Source organism: Oryx dammah, unplaced genomic scaffold (assembly GCF_014754425.2).
Source record: "Oryx dammah isolate SB20612 unplaced genomic scaffold, SCBI_Odam_1.1 HiC_scaffold_24, whole genome shotgun sequence".
Lineage (NCBI taxonomy): Eukaryota > Metazoa > Chordata > Mammalia > Artiodactyla > Bovidae > Oryx > Oryx dammah.
This window is the reverse complement of record NW_024070208.1, coordinates 71,972,895-71,993,080: the sequence shown is the minus strand read 5'-3', so window position 1 is coordinate 71,993,080 and position 20,186 is coordinate 71,972,895. Positions and strand designations below refer to the sequence as shown.

Here is a 20,186-nt window from a genome sequence, read left to right as displayed (position 1 = left end):
CCACAAAAAAATATGAGGATAACTAGAACGGCTAAAAGAGAAAAAGGGAGGCCCCTTACCCCTTTAATATTCTCCAACTCTATCAATAAATACAATATATTTGAGTGCTTACTTTTGTGATTGGGTTGTTAGTTTGCTACTAACAGAATACAACAGACTGAGACGCTTAAACAGCAGAAATTTATTTTCTCACAATTCTGAAGGCTGGAAGTCCAAGGTAAATGTGTCAGTAGGTTAGTTTTTCCTGAGGACCTTCTCCTGGGTTTGCAGACGGCCACCTTCTCGGCGTGTCCTCATATGGCCTTTCCTCTCTGAGCTCCTAGGCCTAGCAATTGTGTGTCTAAATTTCCTCTTCTTATAAGGACCCCAGCCTGATTGAATTAGGGCCCATCCTAAAGGGCTCTTTAAAGACCCCATCTCTAAGTACAGTCACATTCTTAAATACTGGGGGTTAGGGCTCCAACATAGGAATTTAGGGAAAAACAACTCAGCCAACAACATGTATAACTTAGAAATATTTTTAAATGTTTCGATCATAAGATATATTACACTGATACCTATATACTGTACTGTAAATACAGTATGATAAGATGGTCATAGACATAAAATACAGATTAATACAAAAGGACAGATAAATGCAGCTTGAACAATTAAACTCCAAAATTTTGCAAGACATGAGAGTTACAAATTTAAACCAGAAAATGATAATGTTGATCCTTGATTTCCCTTCCTTTGGACTGATAAAATACCTGAATAGCTACATTTGGGGGTAAGGCTTTTTGGTAAAATGACTGTGCCCTAGAAGAATGCAGGGCAGGAGTGAGTAATGTAGTAGAAAGAGCCACAGATTGAGACTTGGGCATTCTGGAGTCTGGTTCAAGAAAGAAAAGGCATCCAAAGAGAATGATAAAGAGAAAAGAGAGAAATTAGGAAAGAACTACATTTTAGAAGCAAAGGAAATAGAAATTTTAAGAAGAGGAAGTCAGCCAAGAGTCCACTGCTGTGAACAGATCAGACAAATAAGGCCTGGGAAGACTCTATTAACATTGTACTTTGGAGTTCACTCATGACCTTCAGAGGAGCAATGCCAGTAAAGTAGAGACAGTTAAAGGCAGATTTAATGAACTGAGAAGCAAGTGGGATATAAAGTATAGAAAATTCGTGTTTCTTTTATACCTGTCCTCTTTTTAAAAAATCTGACCATCCAGCCAACTTTCCTTTTCAAAAAAATCTTCTCAGACTCGTGACTGACACTTAGATTCTCCTTTTTCTGTGTCTTCTTCAAAGTTTGACTTTCAGCCACTGAGACACATAACTCTGGGTAACTGTCTGTATCCCAGCTAATTCCACAACTTCCAAAAGCAGAGAATGATAAAGAGTGCTAGGATTTCTCGCACATGGGTTCCAGCCATACAAGGAGAATTCCTTCCTCCTTTGATCTCTTAAACCCCACTGGAGGGTCAAAATCTGACCACTGGAGAAATATGGTTTAGGGGAAAACTGGACAAAAGGAGTTTTTCTTTTTTTTTCTTCTTTAGTCTTTGCTTTTTTATTCTTTTTTCCTTTTTTAGTTTTCAAAGATGAAACCAGAGTTTATTTGCAAGTTTAAGGAAAAGGCTCTGCTTAGAAGTGGGGTTTAAGAGATCAAAGGAGGAAGGAATTCTCCTTGTATGGCTGGAACCCATGTGCGAGAAATCCTAGCACTCTTTATCATTCTCTGCTTTTGGAAGTTGTGGAATTAGCTGGGATACAGACAGTTACCCAGAGTTATGTGTCTCAGTGGCTGAAAGTCAAACTTTGAAGAAGACACAGAAAAAGGAGAATCTAAGTGTCAGTCAGGAGTCTGAGAAGATTTTTTTGAAAAGGAAAGTTGGCTGGATGGTCAGTGTGTCAGACTAACACAAGAGAGGAGACATTTCGCACAGAAGAGTTTGTGCAAAATCAGAGTCATGGAAAATACAGACAGACTCCCAGGAGGGGCCCGCCTTGGAAAGGAATGAAGATACTTCTCTCTTGGAGAGGAAAGACGAAAGGAAATGTGGAAATCCATATGGTCAAGTGTGGAGAATGAATGGAGGGAAACCGAGGACCACCATTTCATCCGTCGTCTTCTTAAACAACATTAGCTGTTGGTCGTATTTAACCACCACTTTTTTAAAAGTGGGATTTTAGTTCCCTGACCAGGGATTGAACCAGGGCCCCAGCAGTAGAATGTGGAGTCCTAACCAATGGACTACCAAGGAATTCCCTAACCACCACATTTTGAATTTTCACTTTTAAAACTATTAAAGTGTTTCAAGGCATTGTCTACCATCAAATATTGACACCTTCAGAAACCAAGAACATAAAATGGATTGGGTTGAGGGTAGTTTTTGGAATTTACCTATAAAGAAAGGCAAAAAAAAAAACACAAAAAAAACACAAAAAAAACAAGCAGACAAAAATGGTTCTGTCCATCAAGACAAAAAGCTCAATTACAGGTGTAAAATGGAATTATTTGATCAAGAAGGGAGGCATTGAATCTAGAATTCTTTTAATAACTTTTTATAATTTATAAAGAGAATTAGTTAAGGCTAATAATCTTACAGAGAAGATAAAACATAAGCAAAAAATACTGGTGTAGAAATTGGAATATAAGTACATAAAGACCTGGGAAACACCTGATGCTGGGAAAGATTGAAGGCAAAAGGAGAAGAGGGTGGCAGAAGATGAGATGATTAGATAGCATCTCTGACTTAATGGACACTAATTTGAGCAAACTCTGGGAGATAGTGAAGGAGAGGGAAGCCTGGCACGTTGCAGTCCATGGCATCTCAAAGAGATGTGACTGAGCAACAACAAGGACATAAAAAATAAGGAAAGTTCAGTCCTCATAAAAGCAATCAAATTAAAGTTGATTCTATCTAGAGACCAGATCATCCAGAAAAAGTTCAAGAGGAAGTGTGGGAAGCTTGGGGAGAGGAGAATAAGGGATCTTGGTAAAGCTGGTAAGGCCAAGACCTATTAAGATTAGAGGCAGGGCCACCCGCAGCAGGAGAAAGGACTGTGATGTGGAGCCAACTGGAACACTCTCTGGCACCCTTCAGAGCTAGCTCTCAAGTCTGGGTGAACTTGACCTCTATTTGGAGGTCAATGGGTCACCCTTGACTAGAGGCAAGGGTGCTCTAGGGAGTCATTCTAACAGCTAAGCCCAAACCTCACCTATCTTGACTGAGGCAGCCACTAGTCAAGGTAAGGAACCAAGGCAACTGCTATGATGGTTAGGATTGATATGTGGCAAAGTAAGAGGAAGAAAAGGCTGGGTGATGGAGCAGTTTCTTAGGGCTGCCATAGGAAGTCCCACGGACTGGGTGGCCTAAACAACAAAAATTCACTTTCTCACAATTCTGGAGGCTAGAAGGCAAAGATCAAGGTTGTAAGGTTTTCTTCTGAGACATCTCTCCTTGGACTGTGGATGGCCACCTTCTCTCTGGGCCCTCACACCATCTTGCCTCTGAGTATGTGTGTGTGTTCAAATTTTCTCTTCTTATAAGGACACCAGTCACATTGGATTAAGGCCCACCCTAAAGACCTTATTTTAATTTAATTTAATCTTCAACCACATTCTAAGGTTCTTGGGATTAGGCAATATTAGTTAAAATTTATTAATAACCATAGGCACATATGCCTAGCTTTGGAAAATATAGAAATATTCAGATGACTACATTTTCCACTACATAAAGATGACACCTTTGCTCAATTGAGGAACTAGAACACTAAGTACAACATTGTTATAGACTTTTTCTTATCAGAACTGAGAATTTTATCACCATCCAATTATTTCACCTCAAATAAAGACAGAACACAAATTCGTGGAAAATGCTTTTAAGAAAAGTTAAATAGACCATGACTTTGGCCAATTACCAAATTCATTTTTCTTACCATTTATTAGCTAAATAAGACTTAGGATTTTTTTGACTTAAGATTTAAAGTCAAAAAAAGGAAGGAAAATTGCCATGCACTCTTCACTTATGGTTTTCAATATTTTAAAAAGAGCTTAAAGGCCTTTTATTTTACACAATTGGCAGTAATTGTCTTTATAGTTTTATTGGTATTAATTTCATACAGCTCATTTAGAATGTCAAGCCACATATGCAACATAGTAATAAAGTTATTATTACTGCATAGAGATATAATTATAAGTAATTTTGATTCTCTCATTTTTGTCTTTCACATTCTTCTCATTTCTGCCTACGTTTTATAAGAATGAAGATGAGTTTGCTGACCTTTTGCTAAAGAACATTTAGTATGAAGAAACTGATGATTTCATCCTGACTGAGTGAAGCTGGTGAAACTTTTATTTTCTAGCTCCATTAGCTTTTTCAGAGTAAGCCTGATTATAATATTGCTGCATTACAAATAAACAGCTAAATTTGGAGGAGAATGCAAATGCTACAAAACAGTAAATAATTCAAATAATATGGAGCCTTTTAGCCAATGAACCATAATTCAATACAATGGTTTTCTCCTTTATTAACAATTACTAGAGAAGATATTATTTAAAAGAAAAGAACAAAGGGGTAAGAGGAAAAATAAAATTTCTCATTATTTGTTAAAGATGTGATAACATACATCATTAAGTATAATATAATAAAGTTTCTAAGATCAGGTCAGCAATTTAAAATATGTAGTAAATATAATCTATGCCCACTAAGGGAATTTGCGTGTTTCTACTGACTTCATTAGCTATAATTTTGAAGGACTTTGTGGATCTATTAATTCTTACATAAGAGCACACTAGCTGGCCCAAGGTAGGGATAAGGTATCATTTGGGCAAATATTTTAGTCCCAAATGTAAAGGGGAAAAGGCAAAAAGAAATGGAAAGTCCTATTTCCCGGCCATGTGCTATGGTGGGGACAGAGTAATGTTCCTTTCTGGGTTAAGGGATTAGAATCTGGAGTCTTACGAGGGGGGAAACCCCACTAATTTCGAAGATAGTACCATTGGGGGATGAAATTTGAAGAGTGTAAAATACCTTAGTGCTGACCCTGCCTTTGTTCTAAAAAGACACAGGTGTAGATCATTAATTTATGCAAATATAAAACAAAGGACATACTGCACATTCAAAAGTTTGAGAAGCTGGGGCTTTGAGGAACAAAGTTGACCCACATGAGACAGTCTGTAAAATACAAGAGTTGTACCTCCACACACAGTCTTTTAATTGGAGAAATAGTGCTTGGCAAGTATTGCTTGGTCTTCTGGTAAGTATATATTTTATTCAAGCTGTTTGCTCCAAAGAAAGCAGAACACAAGAACATTCAGATGGTAGAAAATCTCTGAAAAGGAACTGAACTTGCTTGACAAAACTCAGCCTAGAAGTTCAATGCTCAGCATTAGGTAAAAAATGAAATCCACAGACACTGAGGAATTTCTTAATTAAAGGATCTGTCTTTGTTCTTGTAATTCAGAAGAAAAGGTAAGGAAAAAGTTTAGTACTGCGGGACTACAGCTTTCTGGAGTGTGACTGTCTTTGGGGAGAGAAAGGTTAAAGTCACGCCCCAGAGTAGAGGATGGGACCTGAAGGGATTGGGTGTCTTCACTGTCAATCACCTTGGAGACAAAGACCTTGAGACTTGGAGGTGGAAATAAACTGGGAAGACAGGAACTCCACCTTCCTCTTCTCATGGGATCTCACTGGAGTGGGTTGCTGTTTCCTCTTCCAGGGGATCTTCCGCTCCCAGGGATCAAACCCATATCTCCTGCACTGGCAAGCAGATTATCGCTTAGCCACCTGGGACGCCTGAGAGGAGCCATAAGTGAGTGACCAATGAGAAGTCTGTCTGGGCGGTGTTCTTCTCCTGGGCCATCTGAGCTGCTGCTGTAGGGAGTGACTGGATCTCCATGGTGGTAAAGAGAAGAGCAGGGCCCTCTGAGGCCAGCAAAGAGGGCAGCAGAAGCCCTGGTGGGAACACAAGCACATATTTGGGATGGAGGCTTTAATCATGGCAACAGTGAGGACCAGGAACCGTAGCCCCAGGAAACCCTGAAGTCAGCTCTCTTTAGTGGAACAAAGGCCAGGCAGTACCCAGCCTGGCAGCACAGGCTCACGGAGGCACTGTCCTGGAAAAACATTAGCAAAAGGAGGTCATCCAGAAGAATCCAGAAGGAAGAAATTTCATGTACTACAGTGTACCAGGCAAAGGGAGCAGTTTCAATTTAATTTAAATGTGACATCATTTGTATTCCTCATGCTGCTGAGGTCTAGGATATATCTGCATACACTTAAAATCAATAACTCCCATGAAGCCAGAAATTAGGGCTACTTTAAATTCATACATGGGAAATTGAAAGACTGTGAGATTTTCTCAAACTTAAAAGTGTAATACCCCAAATTAGAGCCCAAAGCTAAGCTGAGACACTGGCTGCAATGTTGTCTCAGGGAGTGAATACCCAGCAGGCAAACTACAGCAATTTCTGAAGGCATAGTGATCAACGTCAATTTGGATTCCATGAATGAGCCCCTAGATTTTACATGCCTTTCTGTCAGGGTTTATTATCTGTTAAGGAGTTTAAATCTACAATAGAAAAATATTTCTGTGAAATCCAGTAATACACGGTGGTTAACCGTAGCTGAATTTTATAAACTATTATTTGTCAAATAATTCAGGCTTTTTCCCAAACACAAGCCCCTGCATTATTCTGACAGCAAAAACAGTTTTACCTAGTCCCTATAATTTTGCATTGAACTGACAGCCTATCTGTTTTACCTGGATTCTCAGAAGGTTAGGCATTTAAGCCCCAAAATCACTTTGTGATAGAAAATGTAAAGTCTTCAGAGCTAAAAAGACTCGAAATATCATTTATTTGAACTTCAAATAATATCATATATGCCAGTTTAGGTTGAGCAGAGCATACCGGCTGCATCTCTTAGATACATCTAAGAAATGAAATTATACAAGGGAGTAACAATCAATCAAACTAACAATTACTGAGTGGCAAGTTCTCTTCTCCATCTGCTAAATTTACATTAAATCTGCTAAAATTATTTATAGTAGCTCATTTCAGCCTTAAAAATAACGAGTCTAGGGTTTAAGTTCTGGGTCCAAGATCATACAGCTAAATGGGGGAGCTGGTAGCTAAAACAGAGGTACCTAACCCCAACACCCATGTTCTTACAAAATCATGCTTCTTCAATCTGTTATTGAACCGGTATTTAACCATAAAAAAACCCAAAATTTTATGTCTCAAAATTGTTATTCTATTCTATTCTAAATCTCATTCACTGCCATTTAAGTCTGTTTACTTGAAATCTGTTCTTGTAAAGTTTTGAAACAGCTGGTCACTCCTTGGTTTAAGAACTCCCTCACACACAGTCCTCAGATATAATTAAATCCCCAATCAGCAGTTTCTTTTTTTGGCTGAATAAGCCCTTTTCAGTGTTTCTTTAAAAAGATTTCTGTCCCTTTAAATATCTTGCAGCATCCCATATCATGCTGACTTTTACAGATGGAGTACTGGTACACAGTTTTTTTTAGACTCATTTAAAATTCCAAGGCATCATCGACTCAATGGACATGAATCTACACAAACTCCAGGAGATAGTGGAGAATGGAGGAGCCTGGAGTGCTGCAGGCCATGGGGTTGCAAAGAGTAGGACACGACTTGGTGACTAAACAAGTAATTCCAAGGATCAAGCCTCCCTCCCATCCCCATCATGTTCTTTAACCAACTATCTTCTATTTAATGCTGAAGCAGCTTGGTTCTCCATTGAGCATTTTGTCCTCAGTGAATTTCATTATGATTGCTGTGATCATTCCCACCAATTTGCCAAGAAGCTGCTTCTGTTTCCGAGTATTGCAGATCACTCATCATCCCAGCAAAATGCTATGCCACTTCCATTTCAGTGTATGTCCCTGCTTGAGAGGCACCTGTGATGGGCTAAACTGTGTCATTCCCCCCATCTGGGAAAATCCATATGGTGAAGTCCTAATCTACAGTGACTGTGTTTGGAATGAGAACATTTAAAGGTAACTAAGTACTCTTGCCTGGAAAATCCCACTGGAGGAGCCTGGTAGGCTGCAGTCCATGGGGTCACTAAGAGTTGGACACGACTGAGCAGCTTCACTTTCACTTTTCACTTTCATGCATTGGAGAAAGAAATGGCAACCCACTCCAATGTTCTTGCCTGGAGAATCACAAGGACGGAGGAGCTTGGTGGGCTGCCATCGATGGGGTCCCACAGAGTCAGACACGACTGAAGTGACTTAGCAGAGCAGAGCAGAAGGTTAAACAAAGTCAATGGGATGGACTCTAATTTAATACGACTGGTTTCCTTATGGGAAGAGGTGAGAATACAGAAATGCATAAAGTCAAGACCATGTGGAAACAATAAAAATTTAAAAAGCCACCTACAAGTCAAGGAGAAGTGGTTGAACTCAACCCTGCCAACACCTCAATCTCAGACTTCTAGTATCCAGAATTGTGAAGCAAATTTTTGTTGTTTAAACCATCTTGTCTGTGGTATTTACTATGACAGCCCTATGAAACTAATAGAGCTCTCTATAAAGTCTCATTTCACTAAAAATAATATTAATTATTTAAACAGCCCTATACATATCAATATTATGTACCTAATACTGAACAGGGTATATATCACTTTGGCAGTATTCATGTCAAAAATACATCAACTTAATCCATAAATAGGCATTAAAAAATCTTAAAATATGTGGCATTCTCCAAAATAACTAACCAGTGCTTTTCAAAATGTCAAAGCCTGAAAACAAGGATAGATCAAGAATTGCCACAGAATGTAACAGAATGGGAAAAACTAAGGAAACATGACAACCAAATGCTATGTGGGATCCTAGACTGGATCTTGGAAGAGAAAAAGGATGTTAGTGGAAAACTGGTGAAATCACAATGACGTCTGTCGTCTAGTTAATAGCATTCATTGTATCTATGTTGACTTGTTACTTTTAATAAAGGTATGACTGTTGTACAAAAGTTAACATTAGGGAAAGCCAGGCAAAGGGTTATGAAAATGCTCAGTTCTATCTGTGTACTATTTTTGCAATCCTAAAATTGTTTTTAAATTAAAAGCAAAATAATAACAAATGCATGAAAATAAACAACACATCATAAAGGCAAATCACAATATTTCATATCATAAAGGCAAATTATAATGCTTCATAATTTAAACATTTTATAAATTTATATGTTATAAATGTATTATAGAATGATACATATTACAAATGATAATATAAATAAATAAAATATATGAGCCACTTAATAACCACCAGGAAAGAACCACCACATATTTAATCACTGAAGTATCCTTTGAAATACTCTATATTAAAGAAGGGAAGAGAAATGAGCTGAAATTCATGGAGATCTGTTGGATTTTAATTATCACAACAACACTGTCATCTGTGAAATGTGACAACTGATAAAACAGGAGCTCAGAAGCATTTGAGTAACTCATCCAAGGTCACATACCAAGTGAGAGACCTGGATTTCAGATCCAAGTCCATTTAAATCCAATGCACCATATTTGTTCTAAGAGTTAAGCAATAATTTATATAGCCTTACCCACTAAACATTTATCTAATTATCTAACTCCATGCTTCCCATTCTTGGCTGCTGTTAGAATCACCAGGGGAGATATAAAAACTCCTGAGGCCCAGATCCCACCCCAGAAGATTCTGATTTAATTGTTTTGGATTTCAACCTGATCTCAGGATTTTAGAAATCCTCCCAGATGATTCAACAGGTAGAGAAGAATAACCCTACTGGTTTTTCAATGTTAAGGTCATACAAAACAGAACTAAAACCTTCCCAAAGATAGGGCAGTCATATCTATTACTTTGGCCACCTGATGCAAAGAGCTACTGGGAAAGATTGAGGGCAGAAGGGGACAACAGAGGATGAGATGGTTGGGTGGCATCACCGACTCAATGGACATGAATTTGAACTAGCTCCAGGAGATAGTGAAGGACAGGGAAGCTTGGCATGCTGCAGTCCATGGAGTCGCAAAAAGTCGGACATGACTGAGCAACTGAACAAGAACAAATCTGTTATTTGTCTGGGAATAAGTAAGTATCATCAAAATCAGTTCACTTCAATTTGTACAACATATTCCTTATGGGAACAACAAGAGGAGAAGAAACTCTTTAAAAGACAAAGACCAGTTGTAGAAGGACTGTCATCAGCTAATTGCACATAGCACCAAGAATTTAGAGACAACTGACTTAAGAGAGAAATCTCCAAACTCTTCCCATAACAGAGGAGAAAAGGAGCAATCTTTTGACTAGTAGAAGTCAAATGAGTTATGTCTTTGATTTTAATTTTCTCAGATCCCTTTAAGACGGCAAAGGGAGACTATCAAGCTATGTAAGACTCTAATTGAAAATAAACATTTTCCTACTTTTGAGCGAAATTAAAGCTGGGGAAAAAAAGAATAGCTTCAAGGTGAGGAATGAAACGGGAACGCACCATCAAGAAGGCTGCAATGAGGGTGTTTGGAAAGCATTCCGTTTGCCGAATTGTCAGCCATGCAAATGCTTATAGACAATTACAACCTCAAAAAAAAACAAATAAAAAGTGTGTAAGTAGGCACTTTCATACTTCTTCCTAATTATAGAGTTTACGAGCTGGATTCTAAAAACACAAATAGAGGCAATGCAAACAATAGTAACCCTGAAATGAGGTTATGAAGCTTATTAGCTGTACATAATTACACAGCTGTGACAGGTTGAAGAGACCCCAGCCTGAAACACAGTTCCTCTCCTCTTCACTATGGGGTCTTAGAGCAAGGGTACCAGCTTTTCATGTTAGCAGAATTTTTGTATTTTTAAAAAGTCCAATTTAGGGTCAATCTTATGGGACTGCCAATATTTGACCTGCGAAAATGGCAATTCCATATTCTGAGTGACAGTATGAAGATCTCCTTCAACTCCCTTGGGTTCTCAGGGGCATGGACTTGTTTTTCTAGAACCTTTCAAACATCCACAACACCAACCAACCACAAAGCCTGCTTACTTAGGAAAGGCATATTGCAATAAATGAAAGGATCTCACCTACTCTAGAGAAAAGCTGTATTTTCTAAAATCTAAGCAATTGAAAAGCCCTGGAAACCACTCTTTGTGATATATAGGCCAAATAAAATTTCATTCTGGTAACTGGCCTGGGTACCAAACTGCACCAGCAAATCAGCTGACTGTCTGGGGTTGATAGAGAATGGTTATTTACTGTCCCTCCTGATTTTTTGTGCAAAGCTTTGGAATTTGGTTAGGATAATTTCTCTCTCACTCTCTCTGTCTCTCTCTCACACACATCCATATACAAAAGAAGACTTGTAATTAACAATATTACATATGCATAACTTAACAAAGGTTAATAATTGACTTTTCTTTTTTTAGATGTAAGAAAAAAAGAATCTCAGGAAACAAACAAACAAAAAGAGCAATCCACAAGCAAGGCACAAATTAATTCTGAGTTGTCAATTTTTGTTTTTGTTATTTTATTTTTAAGTAATGAAAACCTCTGTATGAACTCATATGTCACACAAACATTTTATGTTTGAAGTCAAATATGAGCTTGGAAGATTTTTCTTATATATGCCAAAGGGAGATTTACCTAGGAGGTTTTATTCAAAAGCAGAACTGCAAAGTTCTTTAAGGCTTCGGGAAGCAAACTGCAGGATAGAATAATAAAAGCTCACATTTGTTTTGGGCTTGTCGTGTTTGCTGTTCTAGTGCTTTAAACATATCACTTATTTAATCCTCACAATAATCTTAAGAGGCTGGTACCATGTTTATTCCATTTAGTGGAGATGTGAGAGGCGGCAAGAGGTTATTTTCCCCAAACCACATGCCTCTCTATTTTTTAAGATTTATTTATTTTATTTTTGGCTGCCCTGGGTCTTCATCGCTGTGCGGGGGCTATTCTCTGGTTGTGGTACAAGGGCTTCTCATTATGATGGCTTCTCTCGTTGCAGAGCATGGGCTGTATGGCACTCAAGCTCCAGCTGTGGGCTTATCTGCTCCATGGCATGTGGGATCTTCCTGGACCAGGGATAGAACTCATGTTTCCTGTGTTGGCAGGTGAATTCTTGACCACTAGGCCACCAGGGACGCCTACCACAGGCTTCTTAAAAGACCAGCTTGGGCTCTGCCAAGGCAGCCTCTCCCCAGAACAAGTGGTCAGACTCACTACTCACCTGTTCTCACCTGGGTAGCTCACACCAGTCAACCTGCTACAATGCATCCACAACAATATACCAGAATTACACAGCCCATTTTTGCGTTATCTTGATGCATACATTAGGTTATTACCACCTACCTTAAGTATAGCTCAATGAAAAAAATGAGAGGCATTAATCTTCCAGAGAGGCACACAAAAGTTTCTTTTATTATGTTTATCAATTCAAAGTTGATTGCAAGTTCATGGTGCAAAAGAATGCTGGTCAAAAAACAGGATGTAGCCAATGCTTTTGCACTATGTTTCTCCATGAAATGCTAGCAAACAACTTTAGGATTTGCAAGTATTGCAATTTATTAAAATTAAAATCAGTTTGGAAACTGATTAACAAATCATTTATAAGTACAATCATTAAATAAGAATTGGTTTATTTCAATTCTTGCACTGGATGAAGTATAAACTGGAAACAAGATTGTGGAGAGAAATATCAGTAACCCTAATTATGCAGATGACACCACCCTTATGACAGAAAGTGAAGAGAAATTAAAGAGCCTCTTGATAAAGGTGAAAGAGGAGAGTGAAAAGGCTGACTTAAAATTCAACAATCTAAAAATGAAGATCATGGTATCCGGTCCCATCACTTCATGGCAAATAGAAGGGGAAACAATGGAAACAGTGAGAGACTTTTTATTTTCTTGGGCTCCAAAACCACTGTGGATGGTGACTGCAGCCATGAAATTAAAAGATGCTTGCTCCTTGGAAGAAAATCAATAACAAACCTAGACAGTATATTAAAAAGCAAGGACATTACTTTGCCTACAAAGGTCCAGATAGTCAAAGCTATGATTTTTCCAGTAGACATGTATGGATGTGAGAGCTGGACAATAAAAAAGGCTGAGTGTCAAAGAATTATATGCCTTCAAACTATGGTGCTAGAGAAGACTCTTGAGAGTCTCTTGGACAGTGAGGAGATCAAACCAGTCAATCCTAAAGGAAATCAACCCTGAACACTCATTGGAAGGACTGACACTGGAGCTGAAGCCATAATACTTTGGCCACCTGATGTGAAGAGCCAACTCATTAGAAAAGACCCTGATGCTGGAAAAGATTGAGGGCAGGAGGAGAAGGTGACAACAAAGGATGAGATGGTTGGACGGCATCACCAACTCAGTGGACAAGAGTCTGAGCAAACTCTGGGAGATGATGAAGAACAGGGAAGGCTGGTGTGCTACAGTCCATGGGGTTGCAATGAGTTGGACACAACTAAGTGACTGAACATCAACATGTTTTGCCCATTGAACATAAAATATACCCATTTAATATACCCATAAAATATACCCATTAAATACACTGTGAGAGATCTTGGAACCTCCCTGGCAGACCAGTGATTAAGATTTCACCTTCCAATGAAGGGGACACAGGTGGGATCCCTGGTTAGGCAACTAAGATCTCACATGCCTTGGTGCCAAAGAACTAAAACATGAAACAGAAGCAATATTATAACGAATTTAGTAAAGTCTTTAAAAATGATCCACATCAAAAATAGTCTTTAAAAAGAAATACTTTGAGTTGTCTTCATTTTCATTGGAAATATTCCATTGCTCTGTAATTCATTGGTTGAGTAATGTCAACATTGGGTAAAATGTACCTGTCATCAATGTGATCAGTGCAATTGGATTTCATGATCCTGGACTGGCTGGAGAATGATTATGCTTTATGAGAAACATACCCTTGTAATCAGAGCATGAATAGTCCCTGTGGTAGCTTCAGATCCAGCCTTCGTGAAGTGTAAAGTTGGGATAACAGGCTTAGAGTATGCAATGCAAGTGAATAACCTGGATTATCACTGCTAAGATACAATTGCATGTCTGGGAATGAAGTAGGTTTGGAAGCCCACAGGCTCTGTTATCATTCAGTCACCTGGAGAGCGACAGCAGCCTCCTAATTGGTCTCCCTCATTCCACATTGTTCACCCTCTGTAGTTGACTCTCAGTAAGCACAACAGCCAGTAAAACACAAGTTCCTCTCCTATAGTGTCCAGCATCACCAGAACACTATGAAATCCTGACCATGGCCAACAAGGTCCAGCTCCTTTCTGCTCCAGCTACACTGACCTCTTTGTCATTGGTCCTCACCCTGGCGACATGGGCTCCAATCACAGAGTCTCTGCACCTGCTGTTCCTTCTGCCTGGAATGCTTTTTCCAAAGAGTTTCAAATGGCTGGACTCTCACTTCATGTGGGTGTTCAAATGTCACTCCTTGAGGCCTTGCTGTTCCCCCGTCTCAGAGTCCCCTTCACCCATCCCAGTACACTCTCCATGAAGTTAACCCATTCAATTTCTCACTTACTTTTCACTACCTGAGGGCATTGTTTGTTTCCTACCTTTTCCACTAGGAAAGAAATCTGCTGAGAGCAAGGACTTTAATCTGGATCCAGGACCCAGAATACCAGTAAATCCACTGAGAGCAAGGACTTAAATCTGAATCCAGGATACCAGAATTAGGGGCTTCCCTTGTGGCTCAGCTGGTAAAGAATCCACCTGCAATGCGCGACACCTGGGTTCAATCCCTGGGTTGGGAAGATCTTCTGAAGAAGGGAATGGCTGCCGACTCCAGTATTCTGGCCTGGAGAATTCCATGGTCTGTATAGTCCATGGGTTTCAAAGAGTTAGACACGACGGAGCCACTTTCACTTTCACCAGAATTAGGCTAAAGATGGGGCCCACATTTTAAAAGAAAGCAGAGTTTGCAAATAGGTTCTATATGGATGCTTACTTTTCAAAAACCTATAAAGCCAGGGGGAAATATATGTGTTCCTAAAATATAAGTAAAGGATGTTTTGTGTATTTCTTCTATTACTCATTGATGATTTTTGTGTCAATTATACATTCATTTCATCTTAGTGTTATTATTTCCTGTTACGTACGTATGCTTCTCTTTATGTCCACATTAGAAGTATATTACCTATGATGTTATGATAATATTGTATAAGCTAAGTGATAGGACCAGATGCTTAAGAAAGCAAGGAAAAAAGGAAAAAAGCCAAAAATGCTTTAAAAATAAAAGATAAATGAGAGTGTTACTTTCTATTATGGCTTCCTGCCAGTTTGTTATTTTGGATCCCTCCAATCATATTCTTCACAAGTTTGCATTTGATTCCAAGAGTATGCACACACCTCATTTAGAGGATAAGAGTGGGGGATAGTGTGTGTATTCCTAGATAGGGCTCTAAGAAAATTATCACTAAGGCAAGTCACATGACAGGAAGTCCCCATGGACATCCCTCACACAGAGCCAGTTCCTCCTTCAACGTCCTCAAAAATCTCTTGGAACCATGGAACACCTTCCTCTATAGACTCCTCCAGATGTCATTCTGATCCTGACCATATACAATCACTGCAAACCATCAACTTTGGTTGATAGCGATGTATGCATACTTTTCATAATGTTAAAGGACTTCTGCTAATCCCTAATTTCCTGATCAATATTATCTTCTATTGTCTAGAACATCATTTGAGGAACTTTCACACCACTTTTATAAAGCCCACATTTCAACATTTAAAAGGAAACTCTTGTTTTGAAGAAAAGTTCATCAAAGTCTTATAAAAACAAGTGACACAGAGAGAAAATGCTACAGACCAAAGTTCACATGTTGCAGAACCCACTCACTCAGAACAGCCCAGCAGGCTTACTGGTTAGAAGAGTTTTTAGTGTGATGTGCTGAGGCAGCCAGGCCAGAAGCATGTGAGACAGCCTGCCGAAGTTCTCAGCTGTTGCTCAGTCACTCAGTCACGTCTGACTTTTTGTGACCCCATGGACTGCAGCACTCAAGGCTTCCCGATCCATCTTCAACTCCTGGAGTTTTCCCAAACTCATGTCCATTGAGTCGGTGATACCATCTAACCATCTCATTCTCTGTCATCCCCTTCTCCTCCTGCCTTCAATCTTTCCCAGCCTCAGGGTCTTTTCCATTGAGTCAGTTCTTTGCATGAGGTGGCCAAAGTATTGGAGTTTCAGCTTCACCATCAGTCCTTCCAATGAATATTCAAGACTGATTTCCTTCAGGATTGACTGGTTTGATCTCCTTGTGGTCCAAGGGACTCTCAAGAGTCTTCTCCAACACCACGGTTCATAGCTCTCAAAATACATGGCAAAGAGCACACATTAAGAGTGTGCTGTAACTTTGTTTTAATTACAAAAATACCTCTAAGATAAATTGTGCTATAAGAAATCAATGTTAGACAGGGAAGCATGAAACTTCCCTATCAGACGAAGGTGATAATTATTTCACAAATGATGAAGCAAATTATGTAAAGATAAGAAAATCTGAATTGTGGAGAAAATGAGCCAAGGCATGAAAACATGCATTCATTCCTAAACATTTACTCATCCATGTGCCAGAGGGCATGTGCCAAAAAAAGTAGTCCACTGGAGAAGGGAATGGCAAACCACTTCAGTATTCTTGCCTTGAGAACCCCAAGAACAGTATGAAAAGGCAAGACGATAAGACACTGAAAGATGAATTCCCCAGGTCGGTAGGTGCCCAATATGCTACTAGAGAAGAGTGGAGAAATAAATCCAGAAAGAATGAAGAGACAGAGTCAAAGCAAAAACAACACCCAGTTGTGGATGTGACTGGTAAAGTAAAGTCTGATGCTGTAAAGAGCAATATTGCACAGGAACCTAGAATGTTAGGTCCATGAATCAAGGCAAACGGGAAGTGGTCAACAGATGGCAAGAGTGAACGTCGACATTCTAGGAATCAGCGAACTAAAATGGACTGGAATGAGTTGGACAAGATTGAGCAACTGAAAAACAACAATAGAGCAGTTATAATCTTTTTCCTTTCACTGAGAACTTAGGACACTGATAGTATCCTAAAGTTCTCCACCAAGGAGCGAGGAAGTCATGAATGAATGGATGACTTAGTATTTTACAAATTTCCGTTTTCTTCTACCCATGGTAACAAAGCAATCCTAATTTTATAGCTAGCCTAATCAAAGAGTGTTTTGTAAAATAATCCAAAAAAACCAAGGTTTTAATAATTCAATGGTAATTAACATTTCTTATTAGCTTTCTGATGCAACTCTAAATTCCACCCATGAATAACCTCCAGGGCAGTCGGTATAAGTCTAGCATCTGTCAGGAACCCTCAGTAAAACATCAAAAAAAGTAAATTATATGTGGTGAAATTTCCTTAAAAATGGCAGAAAAACAAGAGTTAGATTGCATAAAAGGTGGCAGTGGGGTAGAAAGAAGGTAAAACTGGAATTAAAATTACTGAGGTTAAGAGCACAATCTCATTCACCGTGGAAACCTCAGTGAAGGGTTTGCACTGACTCAACATCCCGCCAAAATGAGGATAACAGTACTACTCTCTGACTGTGCAGAACTGTTTCTCAAACCAAAGGAAAACCATGCAGGTAAGTGAAAAGCACCAGATACCGATCTACATCGCCTTCCTAGTCTAGGTTATGAAGATCTGCTTATTATATCTGTCTATAGGACATAGGGTGACATAAAAAGGGCAAACATGGACTCTGCTGTGATGAAACAGTCATAAAAACAGTCATAAATCCTACACTAGTATATATTTGATCATCAAGGGTGAGCTATTTGTAAATATTTAAGATGTATATTTGTTGGTTTAAAGATAGCGCTTCTTCAAATGTTCACCTAGTGCCAAAAGAAATAAAAATTTCAAGTAAAATTCCTTATCCAGCAGAATCCTTCCAAGTGTAATCTCACAATACATTCAGTAAATTTCTCATGAATCTGATAAAGATACCGGATGAGGGATAAGGAAGAAGAAAATATACAAAGATCCCCAGAAAAGTAGACATAACATAGGGACCCTTTCAAACTCCAAAACTTGGCTTTCTTTTTCACTTAAAGATGCCTCATGAATATTTATTGGAAGAACTGATGCTGAAGCTGAAGCTCCAATACTTTGGCCACTTGATGCAAAGAGCCAACTCATTGAAAAAGACCCTGATGCTGGGAAAGACTGAGGACAGGAAGAGAAAGGGGTGACAGAGGATGAGATGGTTGGCTAGCATCACTGACTCAATGGACAAGAGTTTATGCAAGCTCTGGGAGATAGTGAAGGACAGGGAAACCTGACATGCTGCAGTCCATGGGGTCACAAAGAGTTGGGACACAATTTATCAAATGAACAACAACAGAAGATGCATCAAGAATTCCTTTAAATAAATGTAAGCACTCATCAGGTAATCCCAGCACCCTCCCTCCACCCAGACAGAATGAAGTGGATGAGAGGATAAAGTTCCAAGGCAGGTAGATTGTGTGAATTATCAGCTGTGTGTGAACTGCTCCTGGTGCCTGGAGAAGAGGAAAACCCCCAGTAGCAGAGGAACAGAGAAGCAGGCCACAGACAAGCTGTGACTACAGGGGTGTACCCCAAAATTATACACAAGATTTTCATGAACCACATAAAGTGTAAGTGAAAGTTGTTCAGTCATATCCGACTCTTTGCAACCCCACGGACTCTAGCCTGCCAGGCTCCTCTGTCCATGGAATTCTTCAGGCCAGGAGAATGGAAAGGGTTGCCATTTTCTTCTCCAGGGGATCTTCCCAACCCAGGTCTCCCGCATTGCAGGCAGATTCTTTAATGCCTGAGCCACCAGGGAGTAGCCCCCCAATTATAGGTTGATTTGTGTTCACCAGAAGATATACTGACATCCTAACCCCTAACCCCTACATGTGAATATGACCTCACTTGGAAATAGGGTCTTTGCAGATGTCATGAAGTTAAGATGAAATCATTAGAGGGACCCTAATCCAATCATAAGTAGCTCGGGTTTGAACCCTGGGTTGAAAAGATCCCAAGAGGAGGGCATGGCAACCCACTCTAGGATTCTTGCCTGGAGAATCCCATGGACAGAGAAGTCTGGGAGGCCACAGTCCATAGTATTGCAAAGAGTTGGGCATGACTGAAGCAACTTTAGCACTAATCCCACAGGACTGGTGCCATAAGAGGAAAATGCTACATGGGCACAGAGACACAAGAAGCAAAGACAGCCATGAGACAATGAGGCGCAAAATGGAGTGATGCCTTTACCAGACAGGAGTGCCAAGGATTGTTGGCAAACATCAGAAGCTAAGAGAGACAGGGAAGGATTCTCTCCTACACATCTCAAAGGGAGCCTGGCTCTGCTGAAACCCTGACTTTAGACAGTAGTACTCCAGGCCTGTGAAATAACAAACTTCTGTTCTTTTAAGTCACTCAGTTTGTGGTACCTGTTTGAGAAACATTTGGGAACTGACACACCGTCTTATACAAAGTCATCTATCTAGTGATCTATCTCTCTCTACATATTTATCTTTCTACCATCATCAAAATAGCATGCCAAGTAGAGCTGGTGTTTTGTAAATACTCCACCACAGAATCCAGCTAGGCTCTGTCCAGGCCCAATCCAGGACAAATTGGTCAAATTTACTTTTTTTCTAAATTAGTTGTTCCATTTTTCTCCCTACACGTTTATGCAGTTTTAGTCTCCTCGTGCTACCAACACTTGAAAGATGATTCCACATTGAAATAGAAAAAGAACTCATAATTAGTAATTTACATTTGTTGATTAATTACATTTTAACTGAGAAGCATTCATACTAAATTGTTACAACTGAATATTCTTATGATCTTTGCCTTGCCTCCGTAATTACAGAATGAAAGCCTTTTCTCCTCAATAAAGGAATTACAGCATCTGCCTATTCAATGGACACTTGGAGGAAAAAAGTCTGATTTAAAAATTTGAGAAAAGCCTCAAGACAGTTAACCCATCAAGAAGGCATTTACGGGGGTCCTCTGCGCCCTGTTGCTAAGCTTTGGGCTTCCAGAGATTTGGAGGTAGGTCAGGTCACTCCTGCCTTGAAAGGATTGCCAGTCAGCTGGGAAGAGCTTGGTCTCCAGGAGGCTGGGCCAGCAGGATTCTGAAGTGTGTGATGACTCAGTGAAGCCTGGAGTTACAGCTGAGAAACAAGAATCTGA

The 20,186-nt window shown here is 39.4% G+C and overlaps 1 protein-coding gene across 1 annotated transcript in view; it reads right to left on the bottom strand.

The window, feature by feature from the left end:
• HS6ST3 (heparan sulfate 6-O-sulfotransferase 3) overlaps positions 1-20,186 on the bottom strand; it is a 720,067-nt gene that overhangs the window by 364,217 nt on the left and 335,664 nt on the right. The gene's annotated exons all lie outside the window — the stretch shown is intronic.